The 7,369-nt window shown below is 43.5% G+C and overlaps 1 pseudogene; it reads right to left on the bottom strand.

The window, feature by feature from the left end:
* Positions 1-3,283: 3,283 nt before the first annotated feature.
* Positions 3,284-4,758, bottom strand: LOC104682731 (annotated as a pseudogene).
* Between the last annotated feature and the right edge of the window lie 2,611 nt (positions 4,759-7,369).

The following is a 7,369-nucleotide window of genomic DNA, read 5'->3' as shown; positions in this document are numbered from 1 at the left end:
CCTACATGTGTTTGACTATAGGTGTGTTCCTGGCAGTCTTTGACTAGTGGGCTTCAAGATATCAAATATTTATTGAGCATCTACTATGTGCTAGCTACTGTAGCAGGTGATGGGAGAAAGTAAGGAGTTGATTACAGATTAGAAAATGGAGGAATCTGGGACAACTCCAGAGCAACTGACAACAAGAAGAGAAAAAAGAAATGAGGAACTAAACCAAAGTAGTAGAAGTTGAGTCAACTGTGTACAGGGCACCCGGCCTTCCCTTATCTCCCATTGCAGGTCCCCGCTGAGTAGACCCAGACTCTGTACCAAGTGGCACGGAATAGGGGTAGACATCAGCCCTGGGTGGGAACTGTCTTTTAGACTAGGAGCCCTTGACTTGTGTGGCCTTTATCGAAAAATGATGAGTTAGGCCTATTATATTCCTATGTAGGATGTTGAGCTAAAATTCACATAGGCCAGTTCCAACTGACAATGAAGTCAAAAGGACTATGAAGCATTGCGCCTCTGTAAAGGGAACTGGGTGGCCATTATGGACTGTCTGCAACTGAAGGAGGAGGAAACAGATCAGCAGACAGGTGAGACTAGAGATCATGTGCAGAGAGCATCAGAGATGTCTTAAGTGAGGTCATGAAGCCCTCAAGAGATAGAGCAGCCTTTTTGTGCAATGATATTCCCATTCACATCTCCATGGGGTCTGAATGAACTTGGGTTCCTTTCTTGAGTCTCATGTGACCTGTCTTTACAGTTGGTACCCCTTTTGTTGAATTAGCTCTTATTGCCACATTAAGAGCCCTAACCAAGTCAAGAAAGAACAAGAGATCTTTGCTTTTTTGGGGACAGGGTCTCACTCTGTCACCCAGGCTGGAGTTCAGTGGTATAATCATGGCACACTGCACCCTTGAATTCCTGGGTTCAAGTGGCCCTCCCACCTCAGCCTCCCAAGTAGCTAGGACTACAGGCACATGCCACCACACTCGGCTACTTTTAAAACATTTTGTAGCAATGGGGTCTTGCTGTGTTGCCCAGGCTGGTCTTAAACTTCTGGCCTCAAGCAAACCTCCCCTCTCAGTTTCCCAAAGTGCTGGGATTATAGGTGTGAGCCACCACACCCAGCTGAGATTTTTAAACATTACAAGACTAGTAACCTAAAAGAGGAGAATGAAGGGAAGTAGAATTCACACAGCAGCCTCTGAGTTTAGCGTGGAACCATCCAGGGACCGGAATAGATGATGAAGGCAGGAAGAGGTTGGTGGTGGAACTAGTGACGTGCTAGGTGGTATCAAGCCTTGTTGCTGCCATTGTCTTGCCTTTCAAGATGTAGCTTGGAAGTCAACTCCCTGGGGAAGCCTTCCCTTGCGTCCTCCAGTCTGAGATGAGAACTTTCTTCCCATGTTCTGACAACACTTTGGTTTACCACCTCAAAGCCCTTACCACTCTGCATTCTGATTACTAAAATTAATTCTGTCTGAATGTTCTCTAGCCCAGTGGTTCCGAACTGGGGGCAAGTTTGCCCCCTCAAGGGCTACTTTACAATGTCTGGAGGCATTTTGCTTGTCATAACTGGGTGAAGGGAGTTACTGCTGATAAACATCCAACAGCACACAGGACAGCCCTTGACAGCAAAGAATTATCTTGCCAAACATGGTAATAGTGCTAAGTTTGAGAAACCTTGCTCTAGGTCAGCACTATTACTTTTGGTGACAATAGAAATGTTCTGTTATGTGTGCTGTCCAATACAGTGGCTGCTGACTGCATGCGGCTATCATGCCCTTCACATGTGCAAATAAGGAGCTTTTTCTTTTTTTGAGACAGGATCTCTGTTGCCCAGGCTTAGAGTGCAGGGGTACGATCCCGGCCCCACCGCAGACTCGACCTCCCATGCTCAAGCGATCCTCCCAAATCAGCCTCCCAAGTAGCTGGGACTACAGGCACGTGCCACCATGCTTGACTAATTTTATTTTTATTTTTTGTAGAGATGGGGTCTCCCTATGTAGCCCAGGCTGGTCTCAATCTTTTGGGCTCTAATAATCCTCCTGCCTCAGCCTCCCAGAGTGCTTTAATATTTTTATTTGTATTTAATTTTAACTACAGTCATGTGTTACTTAACAATGGCAACACATTATGAGAAACGCATCATTAGGTGATTTTGTCATTGTGAGACCATCCTAGACTGTACTTAAACCTTGATAGTATAGCCTACTATACACTTAGACTATGCAGTGTAGCCTATTGCTACCAGGCTACAAATCTGAGTAGCATGTTACTGTGCTGAACACTGTCAGCAACTGTAATACAATGGTAAGCATTTGTGCATCTAAACATATCTCAACCTAGAAGGTACAGTAAAAATACAGTATCATAATCTTATGGAACCACGATCATATATGTGGTCCTTAATTGATGAAAACATCATTATGTGGAGTCTGGCTGTTATTTGATTTTTTTTTTTTTTTTTTTTCTGAAACTAGGTCTTGCTCTGTCACCCAGGCTGAAGTACAGTGACTTGATCTCAGCTCACTACAATCTCCACCTCCTGGGTTCAAGCAATTCTCCTACCTCAGCCTCCTGAGTAGCTGGGATTACAGGCACCTGCCACTATGCCTGGCTAATTTTTGTATTTTTAGTAGAGACGAGGTTTCATCACGTTGGCCAGGCTGGTCTCGAACCCCTGACCTCAGGTGATCTGCCCGCCTCAGCCTCCCAAAGTGCTGGGATTACAGGTGTAAGCCACCATGCTTGGCCTTGTAATTTGAATTTAAATGAGCACTTGTGGCTAGTGGCTACTGTGCAGATCAAGCCTCTCCTTCCTACTCCTCCAAGTGGCCACTCCTGTCTCTCAGCAGCACTTGCCATAGCTACATTTTTACACTTGTGTGAGCATTTGATCCTTTATCCCCCTCAGTAGATTGGAAGGTTTCTGTGGGTAGGAAACATGCTAACTTGTTCACCTCTGTATTTTGTTTTTTGTTTTTTTCTTTTTTTGGAGGGATGGATTTTAATCTTTATTTACAGCACACAGCAAGATATGAAATTCCACAAAGAAATAAGAAACCCATTCAGAGGACAAGCTTTATACAGTATATACAGGTTGGAACTGTTCAAGTATAGTTTCAGTGTAAAAAGTGCTACAATACCAAACCGTATTTAAAAGAGTTCTTTGTAGAGAAGCGGTAAGACAAACTTATACCAAACGTAGTAAAGAACAAATTTATGCCTCAGCTACATGATCTAAAAGTTAAAGTTCCCAGGAGTCCTATCCTAAACTTGGAAGGTATAGCCTTCAAAGATTTTCATCTTCCTCTTCCTCTACAGAGAAATCCTTAATTAAGCTTAACAAAGCCTTATACACACTCATTTTCATGGTTTCGTAGAGCTTCAATTTTGTCTAAGCCTCCACATTCTTCAGTCATCATACTAAGTTTCTCAGTTTCACCTAGTTTCTCAGCAGCCTAAAAGATATTTGAAATGGCATCCAGGATAAGCAGAATAACCTTGGTATCTTTTGCAGTTAAGAGTTTCATCAGCATGCCACAATGAATGAGGTACACAATCTGTTCAACTGTTTCACCACTGATATGGTTGGTCACAGCTCATACAGCTTCCTTTTGTATCCTGAGATCTGAATTAGAACACTGGCAAGGAATAGGACTAATCCATGATTCACAACTTGCTGTATCCGGTCCTGACAGCCAGCTGTGATGTTTGACGTTGTCCACGTAGCTTCCTTCCGAGTGTTAGTTTTGGGGTTGGTGAGCAGGCTGGGAAAGACAGCAAGTGCTCCCGCATCGATCACAACCTGAGTCTGTTCATCTGTACCAGTGACAATATTCCCTATGGCTCTTAGTGCAGGAGTCACAATTGGCAATTCAGAAGCTCCTAGAAGCTTCACAAGTTGGGGCACAACTCCTGCTCCCATGACGATGTCAGTTCATTCATTTGGACCATCAGTCAGGTAGGAAATAGCCCAGCAGGTATCTGCTAATACTTCTGGATCATCATGATGCAGGAGTCGAACTCAGGTAGGAAGAATTTCCTCAACAGCATCTAACAGGGGTGCAGGATTCTTGTTGCAGCAAAGATTTGGAAGTATCCAGGCAAGATTACATAAGTAACCACATGCTAAAGATGACATATCAGGAACTGCAAGAGCCAACAGCGGGTCAACTGCACCGTACTTAGTAACCAAGTCTCGGAAAACTGAGCTATCACATGCAATGTTTCCTGGAGCCGATACAACTTGTCCACTGATGTGAGCATGGGGAGATGCCAACAGAGGAATGAATGCTAGGATGGCACCTCCATCTACCACAACCTTGGCTTGTTCTGATTCCCAGAAGCAGTGTTAGCGCCCAGGCAGATTCAAACTGAAGGGGACTGCAATCAGTTCTGCCCAAGAAAGACACAAATTTTGGAATCAAACCAGCCCAGATTAAGTTGTCTTTGCAGCGGGGGTTGGGGGGGGGGCGGTTTTCCTCTAGAAAGTAGTTTCCTGGCAGCTTGAGTCGCTTGGAGCTGACTTTCCACATTGTTGCTATTTATGCCTTTGACAATGTCATCAACAGACCAATTTACAGTGCCCTGGTTGTTGCGGTTTTTCTGCAGCAGAGAAGTAGCATCATCAGGAAATGAGCTCACATTTCTCCTCTTCAGCATCTGGTCATCCTTAGCTTTCCTCAGCTCCAGATTGACTTCTATTCTGTAACACCTCATTTCTGTACTGTCTTTTCCCTTGTTCTTGAATCTGTTAAGTCAGGCAGCTGGGTTCATCTTTCTATTTTAATGCCTAGTACAGGGCCTAGTACTAGATGGGTTCTCAGTACACATGTGTGAAATGAAAGCATAGCCAAAGGATGAATCGCCAGCCAGGGAGTATGTTAGTGAGAGTTCTCCAGAGAAACAGAAGAAATGGGATATTTTACATATATATATATACACATAATATACGTATTTTATATATACTCTACATATATATGTTATACACACACACACACACACACACACACACACACATACACGCATATATATAAAGGGATTTATTTTAAGGAGTTGGCTCATGTGATTGCAGAGGCTGAGAAATCTCCAGATCTGCAGAGTGAGTTACCAAACTAGCAATGCGAGAGAGCTAATGGTGAGCTTCTAGGCTGAAGACTGACAGGCTTGGGACCCAGAGAGAGCCATTGTCCAGTTTGAAGAAAGTACTTAGGTAGGAAGAAGTCTCCCTTATTTGGAGGAGGGAGAGCCTTTTGTTCTCTTCAGGCCTTCAACTGATTGGATGAGGCCCATCCACATTAGGGAGGGCCACATGTGCTTGACTCAGCCTACAGATTTAAATGCTAATCTCATCCAACAACACACTCACAAAAGCACCCCGAATAATGTTTGACCAAACATCTGGGCACACCATGGCCCAGACAAGTTGACACAAAACTAACCATCACAGGGGGTGACAATTTTCCTTGCTGAGCTTGTGTTTAGGTAAAACTTTATTATAAGTAGGCAAATAGTTTAAAGTTTTCTTTCAAAGGACTTACGGATCCTAAATTTCAGTGGGCTTAGCCCTGATCTCTTTCCCTGGAGACAGGAAGGAGCAAAGAAACAGTGTAAATACATCAACCCTGGTTCAGCCCGTGGTGTTCCTCATGGGACGCTGAATTCCACAGTGGCTGCTGGGGTGATGGGCTTCCATGGTCTACTCAGGTATAAAGTGGGAGTGAGAAGACCACCAGGGGCTGGGTGCCATGTCCTTAAAATTCTGGACTATAAAACTCTGGGTCCTCAGTCATTTCTAGATATGGTCATTGCTAACCCTCAAATTGTTGTTTTGCACAAAAGCAAATGTGTTGTCACAAACAAGAGGGTTTGCTATTTCAAAAACTCAAAGACTCTGCCCTTCTAGCTCAGAAAGCTACCATCCTAAGTCCACCTCTGACGCTCATGCTCTTTATGCATGGAACCAAAGGACTGTGGCACACTCCTGCCACCTGGTGGCAACATATGAAAAGTCATGCGAAGGCTTAACCCTGAGGTTCTGATATGGCCAAAACACAAGACAGAAAGAGCAGGCTTGGAGACTTGCATTAGTGAAACAAAATTATAAGCTAATAGGACCATAAACCTGGAAAGAAATTTAGTGATTACTGAGTTCAACTATCTCAATTTCCAGATGAGGAAACTAAGGTTTAGAGATACTTTGTGACTCACTTGAAGATATTTCAGAGCCACGGCCTCATCTTCTCCCATCAAATGCAATTTCCCCTTTAATCCACCTCTTAAAAAAATGTCCTTACTTCTGGCAACTGAAGGCTTGATTAATTGGCAGAATGGTGAGCAATTAAATATAATTGTAAAATCAACCAAAGGGACCAATTTCTGTTACGACCCCTATTTTGTAATGAGCAAAGGTCTTTGTACAGACACGTGTTCAGAAGTGACAATTCTGCCAGAGATAGTTTGCAATGAACTTGCTCTTTCAATTTGAACAGAGACGGATGTGCATCAGCAAAATCAAGTAAGTGATCACTCCCCTCTACAGGAATGGGATATCACCTTTTCATTTTCATGGATCAAATACAGACTAAATATTGCTGTTTCGCTAGCTGCTGTGCTAGGTGCTGGGAATACAATGAGGAGAAAACCAGAAGAGAGTTTTGCTTTCATGGAGCTCACAGTCTGATAGGGAAGACGGATGAGTTAAAATGCAACTAGAGTTATGCATCAACACATAACGACATTTCAGTCAATGAGGAACTACGTATACAACAATGGTCCCATAAGATGATCATGTAGCTGAAAAGATCCTATCTAGTGATAGCATAGCTGTTGTAATGTCATTACACAAATGTTTGTGGTGACGTTGCTGTAAACAAATCTACTGTGCTGCCTGTCATATAAAAATGTACAGTAGCCGGGTGCCCTGGCTCATACCTACAATCCCAGCACATTGGGAGGCCAAGGTGGGTGGATCACTTGGGGGCTAGAAGTTCAAGACCACCCTGGCCAACATGATGAAACCCCATCTCTACTAAAAATATAAAAATTATCTAGGAGTGGTGGTGCACACCTATGGTCCTAGCTACTCAGAAGGCTGAGGCACAAGAATCGCTTGAACCCAAGGAGGCGAAAGTTGCAGTGAGCTGAGATTGTGCCACTACACTGCAGCCTGGGCAACAGAGTGAGACTCTGTCTCAACAACAACAACAAAAGTATGGTAATGTCCTAGGCTTTCACACTCACTCACCACTGACACCCAGAGTTGCAAATTCCAGTCCTGCAAACTTGATTTATGGTAAGTTCCCTATACAGATGTACCATTTTTTATTTTTTATATCACATTTTTACTATACCTTTTCTATGCTTAGGTAAGTTA

The sequence above is a fragment of the Rhinopithecus roxellana genome, chromosome 16 (assembly GCF_007565055.1).
Source record: "Rhinopithecus roxellana isolate Shanxi Qingling chromosome 16, ASM756505v1, whole genome shotgun sequence".
NCBI lineage: Eukaryota > Metazoa > Chordata > Mammalia > Primates > Cercopithecidae > Rhinopithecus > Rhinopithecus roxellana.
This window is presented reverse-complemented; position numbering and strand designations above follow the sequence as displayed.